The sequence below is a fragment of the Podarcis filfolensis genome (assembly GCF_964270895.1).
Source record: "Podarcis filfolensis genome assembly, chromosome: 12".
NCBI lineage: Eukaryota > Metazoa > Chordata > Lepidosauria > Squamata > Lacertidae > Podarcis > Podarcis filfolensis.
The window spans coordinates 27,532,503-27,552,634 of record NC_139614.1 but is presented as its reverse complement, the minus strand read 5'-3'; the positions used below and the strand labels follow the sequence as shown (position 1 = coordinate 27,552,634).

The following is a 20,132-nucleotide window of genomic DNA, read 5'->3' as shown; positions in this document are numbered from 1 at the left end:
CATTAATGGGCAATTGTATCACTCTAGTTTAAAATAGGCTTCAATTTGTCCCTACTTCATAAGGGAGTAGCAATGGTAATAACAATGTTAACAAATCTATTGCTTCTTCCATCTGGGGAACTTGGTGTTCTTTATTTTGTGATGAATGTTGAAATTCTAGGCAGGTAGCCAAGACAGAGCCTTGATGCCATTGATGCCTGTAGTTTTCCTTTTTTAAAAAAAAAGCTACAACAAAAAAAATACCATCTAATTGCTGCATAATGCCCACATAATCATTCTGTATAGTCTCACTTTCATAGCTCGTTCATCTTCCTTTCCTACTAGTTCTGTTGACTGAAACCTCAGGGCCAACGGATCATGATCCCAAAGTACAGTTCAGTATGCAATTAAGTGGCCATGCCATTGATTAATCTTAGTGCCCTCCTTGGCACATTTAACCAAGCTGTGTAAAAGCTTTTGAAAGCCAGACAGCAGAAGCACGATAGAATGTCAGCCCAACCTGATAAATTTGGAATACGGGCATGTGGTAAACTAATCAAACAATTGCTTCACCATGGGCTTAATTTCAGCGTAAAATACTCACAGTCCATATATATCAGCCTGCCTTTGCAGCTGTGTGAATAACCTCTTAGAATAACCCCACAGAGGTGAATGCCAAGTTGTAGTTTTGTCATCTGTATCATGACTCAGGGCCAATTAACATTGCCGTTTGGGGATGGAAAAGACACAGTGAGGTAACTCTTCCCCTTAGATTTCAAGTCAAGTGAACATATCCCGTCGTGGGAAGGGTATAAATTACATGCAATTAATAGTAACATCCAGGAGCTACTTTCAAAGAATCTGAACAGAACAGCTCACAAGGAAAGAAAAATAAATCTGTATTCCAATCTCTAAAATAATCTGAGGCATTACAAAAAAACACATGTTGGTAATAATTAGTACACAGTGTTGGAACAGGTAAAATTATTTGTCTGCTAAATCACAACTCGGTATATGAGCTTGTGAGCAACCATTTCTTCTTGTGCTTTTGCTTTTATTACGCTTCTTTCTTAAAAGAGATAATGTTCAAATCCCAGAAGACAATCTCCTTTTGCCAAACAAATGTTGGAAGGGCAGAATGGTTCAATCCACAAACGGGCCAAACTGATGACACCTGTTGTCCTTGTTTTGTCCTGTGATGCATCAACTGTTCTTAATGAACAGCCAGACATCTTGTTTCTGATTCTATAGATTTTTCCTTGGAAACCCCTAAGAAGTCATGCCTGGGCATAATCTGGCTCTTGTGATTTATTTATCTGTAAATATATATAGTCCACTTGTGTATCCTCTAATATCATCTGAAAAGTTTTGAACTTTTTATTCCAGCCTTCTTAACCCCTCCCTCGAGAAAAACTCTGCACACGTTTTTTAGCGCAGAATTAGTTTAGGTCTCAAATTAAACAAAATGATAACGGTCTTGGATGTCTCACTAGAAAAAGAAAATCAATGTATCTGGGCTTTGCTACTGCACACCCAGATAATATAAACCTCTAGAATGAAAGGTTTACGGAAGTATATATACAAACCCACAGTCTACCATCAAATACATGCCTTTGTCATTTAGCTATGAATGCTCCCCTACATTGCAAGCTCTTATTGACTGAAGACAGTGATACTGTAATGCCTTAAAGACTGAGAATGTCACTCACTATTCATTTACAAAAGCACTCCTTTGGTAAATGTTCATGGTAAAAATATACTACTCAAAGACTCACTGGGGACAGGACAGGACAGGACAGGCAATAGTTTTCCCCTCCCCACAGTGGAGTGCCCTATTAACATATCACAAACCTGTTCTGCTTGGAATTTTATGCTGCTGCCTCATGAAATCAACTTTCCCCCTGCAATAATGAGCATTTTAGCCTCTTTGCTCATTTTATTATTACCTCATACTAATAAATTCAGGAATGCTGTATGGACATGTTTAATAATGACCCGTTGCCAATTGTACAATTTCATTATCCCCTTTCTTTCCTAAATCAAGGTAAATTAATCCTGGAAAATTAAGGCTTTTAATCTGGACTTTTTGCATATATTTGAAACTGCAGGCTGCTCTATAAAACTCTTGCAATGGTAAATATTACATGATCAAGTCTTTTTTTAAAAATAAATAAAAACAAAACAGTATGGGGAATAAATGTAGGAAAAGACTCAGAATTGATCTCCAGTGAGTAGGTTACCGAATAAATGTGTTATCCCCACTCTTCCAGAAAGTAAACAGGTTTTAGAGGTGGCCTCCATACTTGTGAAGTTCAAGAAAAGCTGCTGGGGATATCACAGTTTTTATGGGTGAGTATTACAGAGCTGTGGTTAAAAAAAAAACAGATTTACGGAAGAATAATAAGAATAAGAATAAGAGGTCACTATCTTGGTTGCATCCTAGAAGGATGTTGTAGGTATCCAAAGTGACTTCAAACTTTAGAGTTTCAGTGGGTAAACAACAGGGGACTGCTGCCTTATGCCCAACAAAATTATAATATCTAAAATGGCCTTGAAACTTCATGGTGCAGAAAGGATAGTGATGGCTATGAATGAGACAAGTCATGTGAAAGAACTGCAGCCAATGCTAATATAAAAAAAAATGCCCCAAAGCAGGATATTTTCATATTTGCTTGTTAACTTCAGCGTTGTATGTTCAGGAAAACAAATTCTCTTACAATTCCTTTAACATAATTATTACAGTCTCTTACTTTACATAACTACTTAAGTGCTCTAGGAAGAAGAGTCAGTCTAGTTTGCTTGATACGTGAATTTTCTCTGCTGCCAATTATCGCATGGTAACAACCACCCAATTACTTTCTGCCTTCAGGTTCAAGTGAGTGACGCATAGTGCAGGACCCCAGATTAATTTAGCATCCACCTCTGTTAAGTATCTTTATCAACAATATCAAGACCAGAAATGTCATATAAGTAAAACTGGGCACATTTACAGCAAGCTCAATGTGACCCAAAACTGACCTGTGATAGGAAGCAGCAGGAAAGCCTGAAGGACCTATAAATGGTTATTAACTTGGGATAGTATCGCTAATTTATCTCAGGTAAGACCATCAGTAATTTGGATCATGCAAACAAAGCCTAAAGAAAGGCATGCAAACACTTACCTTCCAGGTCTTGAAGACTTTCTGATTCTAAAATGACATTGTGTAAGTGTCATAGGCATCTGTGTCTTGCTAATTCCAGTTACTGCAAGCTGCTTTGCGGATTTGATTTTGCAGCTGAAAATGACTGACTGCCAGACAAAGGGACAGAAACGGCTGCAGCTGGTATTATTGATTATTTCCTCAATTTGAAGGAAGCAAACCAGAGAGTAACAACATGGGAGGACAAAGGCTAAGTTGTTCCTTTTCATCTCTGGCATAGCAAGCCTCTGGTCACTATACCATGCAGTGAATTAATTCAGAGAATGGACCCATTATCACTGTAACGTTTGAGAGTTGTGTAGAAGTCTTAATGACTTGCCTGCTGTGATGGGAACGTAGCATTTATCATTTTGATAAAATCAGAGAATTGTAGACAGAAAAGACAGTGAACCCAACATGAAGTGCCAATGAACACTGATGGCACTGCACAACTAAACATTATCAGCTCGTAAAAATAACTTTCCAGTAGCTCATAGTCTCAAACCGAGAGACACCCGGCCCCTAAAAACAGAAGTGTGAGTATTCATCAAATTGTTTGAAGACTATGCAAGATTGCCATAATTTATTTGCTGAGATGCAGGACAAAATAATCAAATCAAGACAGGAGACTTATGCAAACTTAAAAACAAATTATGCTTGTTGTTTCTGTCATGGCTCTTTAATTTCCCTCCTATGCTTCATTGTTTTCTGTTACTAAGAGCTCCAAATACGGATTTGCATGTTAAAAGCAAATCAAAGTGAAGAGCAGACCTAATTTGCGGGCCATGCAAAAGCTACAAGTAACCCTAAACCTTCCCAAGTTACGCTTATCTGTAAAGTGCTGTATGTGGCAGCTTGTTCATCACAGGTTCTCTGGTAACCAAACAGCATTCAGTTGTGGCCATCCTTCACAGCGTCAGTGTAAGGATGTTATCTCCAGGATTCATTATCTTAAGATTCGTGGTTTACTGTACGCTTTGGAGGAAGCTGGTGGGATTGAGTTAAAAGCAAAACTGAAGGTTCAGTTGTATTTCCTTTATCTACACTTGACTCAAGCAATGCTCTAGTTCCATAAGCATCTTCTTGTAGCCCGTCACTTTTAATATCCATTTTTGTTACACAGGGACAGGCTATACTTAGCTAAGTGGTAGAACATCTACTTTGCATGCAGAGTATCCCAGGTTTGTTCCGAGGCATCTCCACATACAGTAGGAACCTCTCTGAAACCCTCAAGAGCTGTTTCCAGTCATTGTAGACAATACTGAGCTAGATAGACCAACGGTCTGACTTGATACAGCGGTACCTCCGGTTATGAACTTAATTCGTTCCAGAGGTCCGTTCTTAAGCCGAAACCGCTCGTAACATGAGGCATGCTTTCACTAATGGCGCCTCCCGCTGCTGCCATGCTGCAGGACGCCAATGTCAATGCCCTATACACTCCATAGCATATTCAAGGGAGCGATTCTACTCCTAAATATCCACAATTCTCAATACTCAAAATAGTGCACTGTTGAGATTTAAAATGAATTACTGATTAGCTGAAATGGGTAGGCCTAATTGTGCTCTTCCTGAAATAATTACAAGACTCCCATTGAGTTCCGTAAGAAAAAGATTATGTCCTATGAATTAAAACATGCCTGCACAGACCATCTACTTTCAATTCTCGAATTCTGCTTGTCTAAATAGTCCTTTGAAAAGACTTAGTCTGTTCTTGCATACTTAAAGAGGACTTTATTAATGTTTAACTTCCTGTAGCTAATTCGGCTGCTATGTGCAGCCATAAAATTTTATGACAGTAAACATGAGAGATGTGCCTAAATTGCAATGGAATGTTATTAGACTACTTTCTTGTTATATTTGGTATCAGTGCTATTACATTTCACAATGTGAAATACTGTATTTCACAATGTCTAATTTTACACAAAGCCTCTTTTTAAAAATATTACGGGGTACATCTGCTGAGCCAGCTATTCTAACTACCTGACTCTTATATCTATGCAGTATCTGATTTAGGTATCTGATCGGTACAAATGCTTTGGCATAGTGCTGATACACCTGGAGACATAATTTAAGTGGCCAGTAATGACAGCAAGACATCACTGAAATGTCTTCATATATTCGCTTGATGCAGAGTAATGCATTTAAAATGGCTCCTTGCATCTCTCAAACACTTCTCTACAAACTGGAGCAAGGAAATAATATAACGATGCACTGAATATTGTTTTGCTCAGGTCAGGAAAAGAATCAGCTGCCAGTCCTTTCATTGTGCAAGGAAAAAACAGGTCACTGGTAGACTCAAAGAATGTGAAAAATAGTATCAGAACATTGTTCATTACATCTAATATGTCAGGGACTGGAAGGGCTCTGGCAAGTATGTGGCGGAGGCAGGAGGGCAGAGGTGAACCGAAGAGAGGGTGTTGGGCCCCCAACAAATATTGAGGGGGCTGAAGATGCCTTGGCCCACTAGAGTTGGCACACCTGACCTTATCATTGAGCTCCAATCTTTCCCAATAAATTTAAAATGTTATTTTTGTGTCCTGCTATCCAGTATTGCATATGCAGAATTCTACTGCTAAAATTAATTCAAACTCAATCTATCCACCTAACCTTAGTTCCATTTTTTCAAAAGCAAACCCTCTAAAACCCCAAATCCCATGCTGAACTAGTGATGTCTGCCTAATTTTACTTTTGTGTTCCATTATATGGTTCTGCCCACATATAACCAAGCACTTTGCCATATTGTCGTAAATCCTATTGCACATAATAGGATTTACTTCTGACTAAATATGCATGGGATTGCTCTGTGGATGGTATTTCCTATGAGATTATTTCATCCACAAGAAACTGTGTCCAATGGGTCTATTCCTTTTAATGTCTCCTCTCATAGTGCACTATTGAATTCCTGTCACTGATGCACTACTTGTTCAGCATTTTCTGGATTGCAAACATGGAATTGGGGATTTCAAAGTGTTTGTCACTGAAAAGATCGATTTGCATACATTTTAATTGGACAGCAATGGACAATTGTTGCAGTGCAAGGCTTTCAGCAAGTGCAGCTTACCCCCAATGGTTGGAATCATTAGCTGAAACCAAGCTGCTTTTTATAAGCATTTTCTCTTACCTGCACTTTCTCTGTGATTTGGTTTTTTCCATAACTACAGCAAGATGGGGAACCCAAGGCCTTCCAGAGGTTATTGGATGACAACTTCCAACTTCCTTAACCATTGACCACACTGGCTGGTGATGGTGGGATCTGGGAGCCGAACAATATCTAGATGGCCACAAGTTTCCCCGCATCTGAGCCAAGGATTATTATGCTTGCCGTGACTGAAACTCATACATGTTACACACACTTCAGATTTTAAGGATTGTGAAAAATCTCTTTCTCTTCCTTTTGCAGCTGGAGCAGTTACATTTTATAGAATGTTTTGGTTTTCATATGCTGATTCAATAAACAACCCACCACACATAGTAAACGTTATTGGGAAGAAAGTAGGAGGGGAAATAGAGCTACATCAAGTAGCAGCTTGCATTTGTCACAATGCCTCTGGCAGTTCCAGTCTACACTGGGACCCACAATTTCTAGTTCTTATCTCATACTCTTAGCCATTATGCTATAGTGCCAGCTGTTTCAAAGATACCCGTTCCATAAATGTAGGAAATGTTAAGCTGTAATGTAAGAACGTAAGAACTCTGCTTGATAAGGTCAGTGGCCATTCTAGTCTGGCGCCCTGCTCTCTGTGTCCAACGACACACGCAAGGGATCTGAGTGCAACAGTACTCTTCCCTCGCATGCTTTCCAGTAATCAGAAGCACACTGCCCCCAACATTACAGCTGGTAGCCATCGATAACCTTATCCTCCATGGATTTGTCTCATCCTCTGTTAAAGCCATCCAAGATGGTGGCAATTCCTACTTTTTCTGAATTTGTAGTTCCGACAATGTGCTGTGCAAAGAAGTACTTTCTTTTGTCTGTCCTAAATCTTCAAACGTTCACTTTCACTGGATGGCCCTAAGTTCCAGTGTTATTATTGTGCTCCTTGCTCGACTTTTCTCTAAACAACTCCATTATCTTAGATTAGGGACTCAGCTAGATCGGTGAAGAAAAAGCATTGTATATGCATTATAATACTGTGACACCAGGTGGTGCTGTGGAGTTCTGTTTTTGCCAACCCGCTTTCTCATACAAAATTTACAACGTGTTTAACTGAAGCGTTTCTGTGATGTGTCTGCACCCGGACCAGTACTTTCTCCTCAATAATGCAGGCAATTAAATCAAACCATGAGCTGGTTCAAGCCTGCAAATTTTGTTTCTACATAGCGCTCCCTAAGTTTCCCCCCGGTAATGTAATTGTGCAGAGCGTATTTTGTAAGACCTGGGATATCTGCAGTTGCAGGTGCGAGTCCTCGAAAGCATTTTCTATGGTTGTGGTTGCACATTTTTTCTCCAGTTAACAGAGTCACGAGGGTCTCTCCTCAAAAGCCATAGCGCTCTCTCTCTCTCTCTCTCTCTTTCTCTCTCTCTCTCTCTTACTCTCTCTCTCTCTGTGTGTGTGTGTGGAGAGAGCTGGCTTCACACAAAGCATTCTCTGCATGAATGCTCCCTTGGGAACATTGCAAGGAGATAAAATTGTCCTTACAAGTTGGCCCTGCATGCCCCAATCAAAGGAAAGGAAAGAAGGAAAGCCCAGAAAAAGCAGAGGAAACATGCTGTGTACTATTTTACTAGCAGCAGATGCACTATGAAACTAGATAGGGAGATATAATGAAGTGAACTGGGTATCGAATTATTGTAATTTGTATATTTAAGCAGACATCTACATTAAAAAAAACAACGATAGGGCCAATCTAGAGAGATTGCTTTGCTCATATTTGTGTGGCAAGCAGCTATCTTAATTCAGCCAGTCAAATTATTAGCCTGAAAGCTGACATAACTTTTCTTCACTGTTCCAGCTCACTGTTCACTCTTTCTTCCAAAGCCAGCTCTCAATTCATCCATCATAGGATTCATTGAGCAATACAGATGTGAATTTTGGGCAGAATAAATCAGCCAAAACAAAAAGCAACACAGTGCAAAGAAACAGAACGGTACTTGTCACTTTATTCCGTCAACAGCCTTGAATTCCACACTGTAAATAGGGTGGTGAGACTCAACGCCATTCAGAATCTCAGCTGCTAGCAAGCATCACCAAATATACGACATGCCCAGAAAATGAGGAGAAAGCCTTCAAAGCTTAATTTCCCTTAGAAGGTCTATATCACATGCTATCCCAAGTCATAAACACCCCCCTTTCTTACCAATATCTTACACAAAAGAATATAATTGTAATAAACACTGATGGTAGTTATTATTGAATTGTGCAATATATAACATAGCTGGGGGCATCATTCAGATGATTATAGAGAGAAAGAAATCTTTTTCTGTCCCTGATTTCAAAATCAACATAAGGAGAGGGGAGCACGGTGGCATGTGCTGTCCCCACCCCGAGTGTGTGTATATATGTTATGCGCACAGGGTGGGAAATCATAAAACATCTTTAAACCACATCGTTACATCGTTACAACACTTCCAACTATTTTAGATTAGGCTGTTAGTTTCCAAAACATCACATACCGTTTCAAAGCAACTGTTATTCCTATTGATGCCTCAACTTTGAAACTTCACATTTAAAAAACACACCCAAAAACCAAATGAAAACACTATGCTTTGCCGGGAGGGTAGGGGGGAGATTACAAAATTAATAATTTAGGTTTGGAGTGTCTGAATTCTAGTCTTTTAAAAGCTGCCTGCCAACAGATGGTTGGCATTTAGAGAGCACACACTGGCTGGCTGCAGTCCTAGGCACACTTACTTGCAAGAAAGTCCCCAAGAACTCAGTGGCTCTTGCTTCCAAGCAGATAGGCACAGGGTTGTGCTTAGTAATTTGTAAACCATATTATTAGCATTTCTTTTTAAGTGCGCCTTTTCACTTACAGAGTGAATCTGGATTTTCCCAGGTGAATCGTGATTTTTTTTGCTCTTAGCTACTGCCTCTTGCTTTCAGCTTTTAAAATTGCTGCAGTGGCTACATAATTCAATAATTGTCCTATTGGAAACGAAGCGGGTATTCTGACTGTGATTTCAGGTTTTTCTGTTTGCTTTGGCAGCTGCTTAAGTGTAGAGTACAAAAACTAATCACAATATATTGGAAAATTTAACGGTGTGTGCATATACATTTCATATATATATATATATATATATATATATATATATATATGGCAATCACTATTAATAAAAAGCTTGTTTGAAATTTATGCAAGTGCCCTGTTAATTTCTGTAATGTTGCCATCTATGTGCAGGCAACATCATACTTTGTTATAACGCCATTTCAATTTTAGCAAGGGCTCACTAGCCAAATGCTGGCACCTACCACTTGTAAGGTTATGATTAAACCTCACTTCAAGTCTGTAAAATGTAAAGATACTAGCTTTCATTAAGTGCTGTCATAAATCTTTCTACTCCGGCCTTACTAGATTTAATGTTTAATCTTCTCCTGTGCTGCAGAGGCATTACCCAGGAGTGCATCTAACTCTCATTTAAAAGGATGTGGGCAGCCGTAGAGCCAGGTGTGGGAAAGATGTAACCTAACCTTAGTCCGTCGTAAAAAGGCTGATGAATTAACAACGCAACAACTCTCCAGCTGAAGAAATCGGCAAAAATGCCCAGCCAACAAAGCCCAAAGGATGCAAGTTACTATAAGTCAACGGGGGCTAATATGTAGCCCTCCAGATATTGTTGGACACCAACTCCCATGAGCTCCAGCCAGCAAGGTCAATGTTTTTTGGGACGATGGGAGCTGCAGTCCAATGAGATCTGAAGCACCATAAGTCCTACATCTCTGTGTTGGCCTAACATTATCTTTAGTGTAAGAACCTCTGTGAAAACAATGCACTTACTTTTCTCAAAAGGTATTATGGAAGGGCTCGTGTTTTACCATGGAAGTATTAAAACGAGTGTGTTTCTGAACATTCTTAAACAAGGAGGCAAGAGGAAGTGGATTAGTTTACCTTGTTTCTATGCCTGTTTAGAATATCTGAAGCCGAACCTGTGAATTTGCTCCTATGTGAACAATGTCATAAGGGAGATGCCCAGTGGAAGAGGAAGTCCAGCTCACTTCCTCTCATGCGTGATCCAAAGCACAGAAGACTTCATGGATGCATGCTGATATATGGAAGCCCCCTCAAACGCGCCCACTTAATTTTGTAAACCTTTCGCAGAAAACCTCACATGCTAGAAACCTGCCTCATTACAAAGAAGCTGGAAATTCCATTCTCCCATGAAATGCAGTGTAAAAATATCAAGTTAGCTAGTGCAGATTTAATGGAGGTCTTCCTCCAATATAGCGGTGGTTTCAGTAGAAACCTATTGGTATGCTTTGCTCCAGAAACCAGGCATCCCATCCATGGAGGAAGATGCTGAGCACAATTAATGAATGCAGACTGTAGGCTTCTTTCTCCTCCTCCCATCAGCTGGCAACTAGTTGTTTTTTTTTTTAAGGGATTGGTTGCAGAAGGAAGTGTCCCCCCCCACAGCTGATGTGATGCCTGTGCTTTTCCCGCTAGAAAGATTTCAGCAGGCGTTGGCTGTGTGCGGGAGTTCCCCTTTGCGCAGTGGATGCCTGGAAAATGCAGGTTTCCATTTCTCTGCCCCCCATCAACTGATTGGCAAAAGGGGGGGGGAATGCTTTGCCAGTGCTATGCTTGGGGCTTCTCAAAGCACAATGCACAGCGCTGGCAAAGTGGCTTGCGTTGTGGTTTCCAAGCGCCTGGCAGGCTTGGATCCAGAGCAGCTCATCTGCAAATGGAAGGGCTCCTCCTCTTTGTGGAAGGACTCGGGATGTTGTGGAGCCTGTCACTCAGACAAGTGAGGGTCTTCTAAAGTAGATTTTCAGAGGGGACAGGGGAAATGAGTGAAAATTACCGTATTTTCCCATGTATAAGACCCCCTAATAAATTATGTCAAAAATCAGGTGGCGTCTTAAACACGGATAGTGCTGAGGCCATTTTCTTAAATCTGAGTCCCCCAAAATACGGGGCGTCTTATACATGGGGGTGTCTTATAGACAGAAAAATTATGGTACCTTCTTGCTTCTCGGAGCGGAAAGTTCTATGGTTGGACCTCTGGCTTTGACCCACTGTATCCAATGTTTTTGTGAGGTATTTTTGGAGAAGAAGAAAAGTGGGTGGCTAAATAGCATCTAATACAATACTTCCATTTGTTGCTGTCATTTTTAAAAAAAAATCTCTTTAATTGACAGATTCAGAACATCTGTTTTGTTCTTTGATTTGTGTTGCCATGTTTGTTAGCCACCTCTCTGAAAATTTTCCAGGTATAAATTATTTGTAATTGTAAGCGGATTATTCCCCCCCCCAAATACTGGGGGTTGGAGGAGGAGTAATTAACAACATACGATTACAGGTGCTTCCTTTGCAGGGAAAATAATCCATATTGTTATTGTAATTTAGCATAGTGATTTAAAACAGCACTATGTGCTATGAAAACATTTCAGTAACTGATAAAAATTCAGTCTGAGGTGGAAAAATTGGATTCATTCAAGAGCCGGATAATTCTGAGGCTCTTCTGTATTAGGGATCTTTCAAGATGGTGAATAATTGTAATAAAAAAAGATTACATTAAAATAATTGACTTTAGTATGATAAGGTGTTTGAATTTGGGTTTGGTTAAGAGTCACACTTATATCTTGTAATGCCAAATAGATGGTTTCTCCCGCTGACCTTTATATGAGGAGGCAGGAAAATCTGTCATCGCTATTCAATTTGTTTAACTGCAGACACATGTTCCCTAGAGACGCCTGACACTATATTATCCATTTAACCCTGCCCTGGACACCTGGATCTTCAGATTAATAATTTTCCAAAATACAAATGAGATATTCCTGCGTATTCTTCACTGGATGTTGTGGAAAATAACCTGCTTCAGCAGAAAAGCTTATTCTTTATCCCATGAATATAGAAATGTCTAATTCCTTAAGCTATTTTGCAAAGGAGTTCTATTCAGTGTAACGCATTTCACTTATAGATGGTTATGGTGCGTGTTAAAAACAAGATTTAAATAACACCCTGTAGCTGAAACAATTCTCCTTCAGTTGGAGATGTTTTGGGTTTATGACTATCGGCCCCTTCTGCAGGACCATTTGTCCCCCACAAAAGGGGGGGAAATATTTGTAAATTTTCAGCGGACAAATGAACCTTAAGAATGTTCATCTTGCATTTAAATAAAAGGAGGCTGAGAGGTACCTTTTTAAAAAACAACAACATACAAAAGCCTTGCTGCTCATTCAAGCTGTAACCTCCTGTCCTCTTGTGACAGAGTGCCCTTGGCTATGATACTACATTATGATGTCACCTCATCTTGAGAGACAAAACCAACCACTGCCCCATAAAATTCACCTGCTTCCCCCCAAAACTGGAACGATGTTTCTAAGATGGTTGACTATCCCTCATCTAGAGGGACACAGGTTCCTCACCTCTGCTGGTTGCTGAATGATCTGTTTTCCTCCACTTCCCCTTTCTTCCCATTATCATCACCACACGTGCTTACGTGTTATCATCTGCTCCAGACACCCTTCCCTTGCCGTCCAATCTGTGTACTCAAATCTAGTGTGCAGCTGGAAATGCAGTTTCTGTATTTTAAACTATATCCACCATCTAGCTCAATCCAACGGATTATTTAGGCACTGGCATCTTTTTTTAGAGGAGGAAGACTGACCCAGGGTTTAGGAGGCGAGCTTGGGATGTGGGTGACCTGCCTGACCCGCTCTTTCCCCCTCTACTGCTTTTTAAATTGTGGTGTCCCTTCTGACACCGTAAAGCATTGCCAGTAAACTCCTGGGTTGTTTACATGAGCATATTGTAAACAGGCTGCACTGGAAAGAACAAGCCACCTTACAAATTAATGGCATTGTGAGGTTCTGCCTGCTGGGGTGAAAATAAATTGTAAGAAAATATAGGGAGACAGGTAATGGGCACTAGCTCTGCGGCACAACACTTTTCAAATAGCTGGTGTTGACTGTGTGCCAATAGATATGGCAATAACTGTCAACAGGATTTACAGTTCTTTCACATTTACACAGCGAGAGTGGAGAGGCTGAGAGAGTTCTATAGTTTTATTTAAAGTTGAGTGCCAACTGTTTCTGTACCAGCTATTTCCAAGTAACTGGGTCACAAACACACTGGCTGTCATTCATGTGTCTTGCTAAAGCACTTATTTTATTTTTTTTAGTCCTCGGTTATCACAAGCCCTTGAAGCATGTTTTTAGAATCTTTGCAGCATTGTCAAGGCATATGTTTGCCGAACAGAATTCCAGCAAGGGGATATCTCGCCATCTGCCATGAATCCCACCAACTCTGGTTTGCCCTAATGGAACTCTGGGCGCTGTGCTAAAGAGAGCTGCTTCATTTGCAATAGGGACGGGAGGAACCAGTGGGAATCACCCACCAAGCCCAGGGAGCAAAGCCAGTGGGGAGGGATTCTGGGAATTGTTGGCATCCATCTGTCTCAAGAGACAATGGAGTGCACCTCCGAGGGTGAAGTCAAATCACTGCATTAGCGGCACCAAAGTGACCTTCCACGGTGTGCAAGCCTGGGCAGTGTGTATGGAGTTTCTGGGCTGCTGAGATGACAAAACCTCCCCCCCCCCCGACTTCGGCCTCGCTGATGTGGTCCAAAGGAAATCAGAGCAATACGTTTGGCACCAGCTTGGCTGCAGGAATTGCCGGAAGGAGGCGTACAAGGCGCCATCCGACCACCTGAGGGACTGCATTCCAGTTTTGTGTAGGGTTTCATAAAATCATAGAATCATAGAGTTGGAAGAGACCACAAGGGCCATCGAGTCCAAACCCCTGCCAAGCAGTAAACACCATCAGAGCACTCCTGACATATGGTTTACCCCTTAGCCTTTTCTTCTCGTGAAGATATCCCACAAGGCAGTGGGGGTTTAGGACCAGAGTTTGCCTTCTCCTAGACGGGTTACCTTCCTAGGTGGACGAGCCCCATCTGCCCCTCACATCCCTCTGGGAGTTGTAGATCAATGACATGTGGAAATTTACATCTCTCTGTTGCTGTTTAGTGAATGGTGATTGGTAGCCTAGGGAAGTCACTTTGAGCTGCTGTGGATATCTGAGGAATCAGAAGACTGATGGAACAATTAACTGAGCCACTGCAGGCAAGGAGCCTATTTATCATTTCAATTCTGGACCCAGAGAATATCTACCTGCTTCATTGATATTAAAGCAGGGGTGCAGACTTGAATAAAATAGTGGGGGGCAGGTAAGCCGTGCCCCATTGATTGCATGACACAGGGCACACACACCATTTCAATGGCAATGCCCTTCTACTTGGGGGGGGGGCGGGGGCTTTGTTGTTTAGTCATTTAGTCGTGTCCGACTCTTTGTAACCCCATGGACCAGAGCACGCCAGGCACTCCTGTCTTCCACTGCCTCCCACAGTTTGTTCAAACTCATGTTGGTAGCTTTGAGAACACTGTCCAACCATCTTGTCCTCTGTCATCCCCGTCTCCTTGTGCCCTCCATCTTTCCTGACATCAGGGTCTTTTCCAGGGAGTCTTCTCTTCTCATGAGGTGGCCAAAGTATTGGAGCCTCAGCTTCAGGATCTGTCCTTCCAGTGAGCACTCAGGGCTGATTTCCTTAAGAATGGATGGGTTTGATCTTCTTGCAGTCCCTCAAATATTTTATGGGGAGCCAAAGCTCCTTTGGCCCCTAGGAGTTGGCTTCTATGGTAAAGAGTTTTTAAATGCTGGTAGTGGCATCTGGATAAAATCAATGACATCTCAACCACAGTGGCATACAATGGTTAATAAACCAATATCATTAACCAGCGAGTCTGACTTAAAAACTCCCTGGAGTTTCAAAAGCACTTGCAACAATGTGTGCCTGGGAGTTGCTGTTTAGGAAACAAAGACACACATTCCCCACAATTACATCTGAATACTGTATCTGTCAGGTGCTTTTCTGTATTCTAACCTTTCGAATCCAACAAGGTTATGATTTTCAATTTCCATGCCATATCAATGAAGGGTCTTGTATATTGGTTTGGGGATATAAATTAATAGGTCTGATAAGTAATAAAGTACATGAGTTATGTTTTCTACTATACTGGCACTGAGAAACTACTACCTGCTGATGTAGGAATGTATTTAAAGTTTTTCTGTAACAAACCTACCCAAACTTGTTGAAAACTTGAAAGTACCTTTGCGCAAATGTTTATATTTCTAACCAAAGTTTCTCCAACACTGGTTTAAATTGCTTTGGTTTTATGCTTTTGTTTGTTAGGGGTACGGATGACACTCTTGTTCCCACATAAAGGGATATAAAGGGCTGTGTGAAATCTGTTTTTAATTCTTCTAAGCTGAGCCTCAGAATAGCATGTCTTTTCAAAACCCCACATTTCTCAAATGCTTCTTTAGAGTAGCGCTCTCAGCTCTGGCCTGGGTTCATAGCTGAGCAGGTAAAAACCTTTCACTTAGCAAACTGGTGCATGGGAAAGGCAGATCTCTCCTCTGGAAAATGAATTGATTCTGCTAAAACAAAAGATAATAGGAAAGGTTTCCTTTAAAAAAGAAGGAACTATTTGCAACAACTTGAAAGGAAGGGTGACATTGTGGCCACTGAATTCAGAAGCGCTGAATCCAGAAACTAGATTCCTTTAATAGCACATACATCAGATCTCTTTTCGCTTAGGCCACATGTTTGATTTCTGTCGGGACACGGGTGCCTTTTAAACATATGTTCCATCATTATAGGAATGTGACTGAACTATCCAGTTTATGGCAAGTTTTGATAATGTGAGCTGCTAGATAATTGACAAAAATGTTGCTAGATAATTGAAAAAGAAAGAACCCATTTAACTAGCATGAACAGCATGGAGAATGACATTGTTATACAGCTGTCAAAAAAAGAAAGGTGAATGATATAAAATGCTGGAACTTGCTTTTGTTAGACTGATAAGGAGTCAAACAAGTTTATGCTCTTGTCCTTCATATCTATATCTATATCTATATCTACATCTGTATCAACATCTATCATGTATTGTAGTCATGAAGACTACAACACACTGGTAAATGCTACCTGCATTCTGCTGTTGAGTTATATTAGGGTCACAGTGGAAAATGTTGAGCTGTAAACCTCAAAATCTATGGTGTAAAGAGGTAATTCACAAATGAATTAACAGTATTTTTGCTGTTATTGAACTTACTTGTTTTAACTAGGTTTTCAAGGTTTTATTGGCTAAATCAGTAGGTAAATCTGGTAAGTTAATTGATAGGGGTCAAATTTAAGCAGCAAATCTGAGGGTTGAGGGCACATGCTTATTTTTGAGGTCATTTTGGTTCTGATGTGTTGCTCTAAAAGGGAATTAAAATAAAAGGTACTGAGGATGGTCTTTCCCCCTAACAATGAGAACTTTTGTATATTAAAAATTTGCTAATTAACACTTCTCTCAATACATAAAAGTGCACCGATACTGAAGAGCAAATTATAGATAATAAATAGTATTAATTTGAGGGTTGATTATTCTAGCTGTTAATACATAAATACACCTTTGAACATCTTACATTCGTTCTTCAAACCCTCTTGAATTGTCGCTCTTGAGCATATGGCTGATCACAAAAGCCAATAGTTTATTTTTTTAAAAATAATTTCAGCAATATGGAGTAATGTGCTCTTGTATGGAAAGTTAAATAATAAATATTTTCCCCCTACAGCTGACTTGGGACTGTGGTGCCAGCCTGGACAGGCTCTGCCAGAGGACCAGGAGCCCAAGAGTAGTGGAAGCGGCAGCGGCAGCGGCAGTGGGGAGTTCAAGTAGTGATGGGTAAGAGATTCCCACACCACTGTTGTTGGACACCTCTGTAAGAGAGGGGGAGTTAGCTGGACCAGAGGAGCTGAAGAAGCAGCTGGCCAGTTGGCAGAGCTGACTGAGTTGGAGGGAGAGTCGGAGGGTTGGACTCATACAGGGCAACCAAAGTATCTTCCATGCCCAAACTGGGCCTAAACCTTGATTGAAATGGGATCTAGAAAACTGGCTTCATCCAAGAGAGCCTGGGTGTGGGCTGCAACCATTCGCTCAAGAACCTTGGCTAAGGAGGACAGTAATTCCTTAGTTTTCTGAATCCACTGGAGGTTTCTTAAGGAGTGGTCTCACTCCACACCTACTATAATGATGTCCATTGTGCTAGGATATATAGAAGCTTGCAGTTTCCCTTCACAACCACATGTTTCTCAACATCAAATGTATGACACTGGCAATATTTGAACATCACCAAATATTTGAAATAAAAGTTGCATGAAGATCCGCATCCTTATTAGCATTCAGGATCCTGCCCAAAGCTATGAACATGGTTCACATTCATGTGAATTATAATGCTTTCCCTCTCTTGCATGTTTGTGTGCGTGCGCAGACACACACACACACAGAGAGAGAGAGTTTGTTTTTTTTAAATTGCTGGTGAGAACTGGCTGTTAGATGGGTGAAATTTCTAAATCACTTCTTTAAAAGCACATCAGAAAAAATCTTCTGCCGCTTGCTGAATTTGTTTTGGCATGCAGAGACTTTAATGCACCTGCAGAGAGAATGTTCTCTGTAATGGATGACATCTGGTTTGAAGACAAAAGTGGAATGTCAGTAGTTATAGTAAAGGGTATGACAGTGGTTAGAGCCAATCTAGCTGGCAACTGCTGTGAAGTCTCTGAACAATTGTTTGGAAACATGCAGCTTCTTTAGGAAACTGAATAATGCTTACAAACCGCAAAGGCCACACAGATCCTGGACCATCATTCCCCATCCTGATGCTCTCTAGCTGATGGAGATTACACCAGGCTGGTGTAGGCTCTACCAGACATCTGACTCCATCACTTTAGAGTAGCATGCACATGAGCATATTAAAATCAATTCTTGAAAGAATTTAATGTGCAGAGGTATGTGCCTGGGAGTGAGAGGTGTCGTGCTAGCTTTAGGCATTCTCACATGTTATGTGAAAATGAAACTCTCCGCTTTGGACTAGAGCTCGCATTTTAAAAAGGAGAATGGGTGGGAAAAGAACAGAGGTTCAAGCCAAAGATAGGAAAATCGTGTTGCTTTTGGAATCTGCTGCTCACCACAATTGCTTTGGTTGTATTGGGAGAGGGGAAAAGATTGTGTGACTTCCTCCATTTGTTGCAACTGTTATACAGTCTGAGGCTCTGGGATAGATAGGTGTTATGTACTGAGTTGAATAGGATCCAAACTGCAGCAGTCTGATTGGTCCTAGAATAATAGGATCCAAAAGGCAGCAGTCTGATTGGTCCTAGAACAATATAGCAGTATGATTGGTTGGCAGGAACCACCCAATCATGCTCCAGATAGAAGTGAATCCACAACCTGATTGGCTTACAGTAGAATTCCGGAATTAGCCAATCATGTGCAGCCCATTGTGTAAATAATGTATATAAAGCAGATTCTTTGAGGGGACATTCATTCATTCCTCCTCACCACTATGAGCTGAATAAAGAGCATGAAATCACTTTGCGACTCTGAGTATATTTCAATAGGGCTCCAAAACCCAGGTCACATTTGAGAGAGCTTGGGCTAAGCCTTCTGTGAAATTCAGTCTGCCCTACTTGTTTCCACCTTAAGATTTGCAAATACACTCTGATGTACGTCTGTGTTTTTTAAGCTGCACAAAAGGCCATTTTACCCAGCATAACTCTCCCCATCATAGTGCTGCAGAAATAATATATATATAAAGTTGTGCCTGGCACACTTTTCTCTTAATGGTATAGAAAGCCCCTCAGGCTAGAACTAAGTATATAGTGTCAAACAAGGGGAGGGAAGAGAGGGCATTCTCAGGGGAAAGGAAGTGGGGGGGCAGGGGTGATATGTGCCTAACACTTTTCCTCAGCAGCCATTCCCCCAGGTTCTTTCTCTCACTGGGAAACCTTGTCTGAGAGGAACTGTAGTCAAAGGGCTTGCAGAGGGAAAGTGGTGGTGAGAATAGAGTTAAACCCCTCAACCCTGGCCACTGTATCTCTCCACCACAAATCTCTGCTCCTAGTATTCTGCCTAACAGCAGCTCATACACTCTCCTGCATTTAGGCCCTGGGTGAAGATTTCTATGGCTCCATTCTCCTCATGGCCCCTCCTTGTTTCGGCTTCCATATTGGTTGAGGAAGTGTAAATTTAGGAAGATTCTCAATATAGTGCAAACCAAACAAATTTATCCCCCACCCCTACCTGCATGGCATTCTAACCCTAGCCAAATTGTAACACATCTATTTGGTTGGTTTTGGATTACATGAAGTGCTGCAAAATAAGGCTACACTCCCTTTGACATGTGGGTACCTGTAGACATAATGGAAGCCTAATTTACAGATGAATTACCAAGTCCTATTAAGAAAACTAAAATATTAGGAAAAAATAGAACTTGAGAAAACTCCTGGATGTGCTCTCAAATCTGTGGCTTTGTCAGGGCTAACAATTATTGTTTCACTCTGGAAATAAAAACATCTGACAGAATGTTCATTCAGTATAAAGAAATAATGGAACAAGTAAGCTTATATTTGTCTCTCAGTTCTCAACCCAGCATAACAGACATTAGCACAGGACTAATGCAAAACCAGGGATACACAAACATATTAAAATAACTTTATATATATATAGGCTAGGAAAAGACATTAATCTGAAAACAGAAATCCTTTTCTGAAGCTGTCAAGAAATCACCAAATCTGAGCCCAGACAGGAAGCAGGCTGTTTAGATAGCTGAAAGATCTAAACTTTTCACCTGACCTAGTTAGAACTATTCTATAAATCCTCACCTTTAGGATTTGCTGCCAGATAATCTCTCATACATTGAACAGTCATCAACTATTTGTAAAAGTATACATAAAATCTTGAAGTTTTATTTATTTCTACTTGGACT

The 20,132-nt window shown here is 40.7% G+C and overlaps 1 protein-coding gene and 1 long non-coding RNA gene across 8 annotated transcripts in view; one reads left to right on the top strand and one right to left on the bottom strand.

Annotated features, from left to right (window-relative positions):
- LOC310745880 overlaps positions 1 to 17,019 on the top strand; it is an 85,499-nt gene extending 68,480 nt beyond the window's left edge. For both annotated transcript variants that reach the window (XR_014540420.1, XR_014540421.1), the window contains exon 3: positions 16,941 to 17,019. This is a non-coding gene — a long non-coding RNA (uncharacterized lncRNA). The remainder of the gene's footprint in view (positions 1 to 16,940) is intronic.
- DGKB (diacylglycerol kinase beta) overlaps positions 1 to 20,132 on the bottom strand; it is a 248,765-nt gene that overhangs the window by 27,291 nt on the left and 201,342 nt on the right. The gene's annotated exons all lie outside the window — the stretch shown is intronic.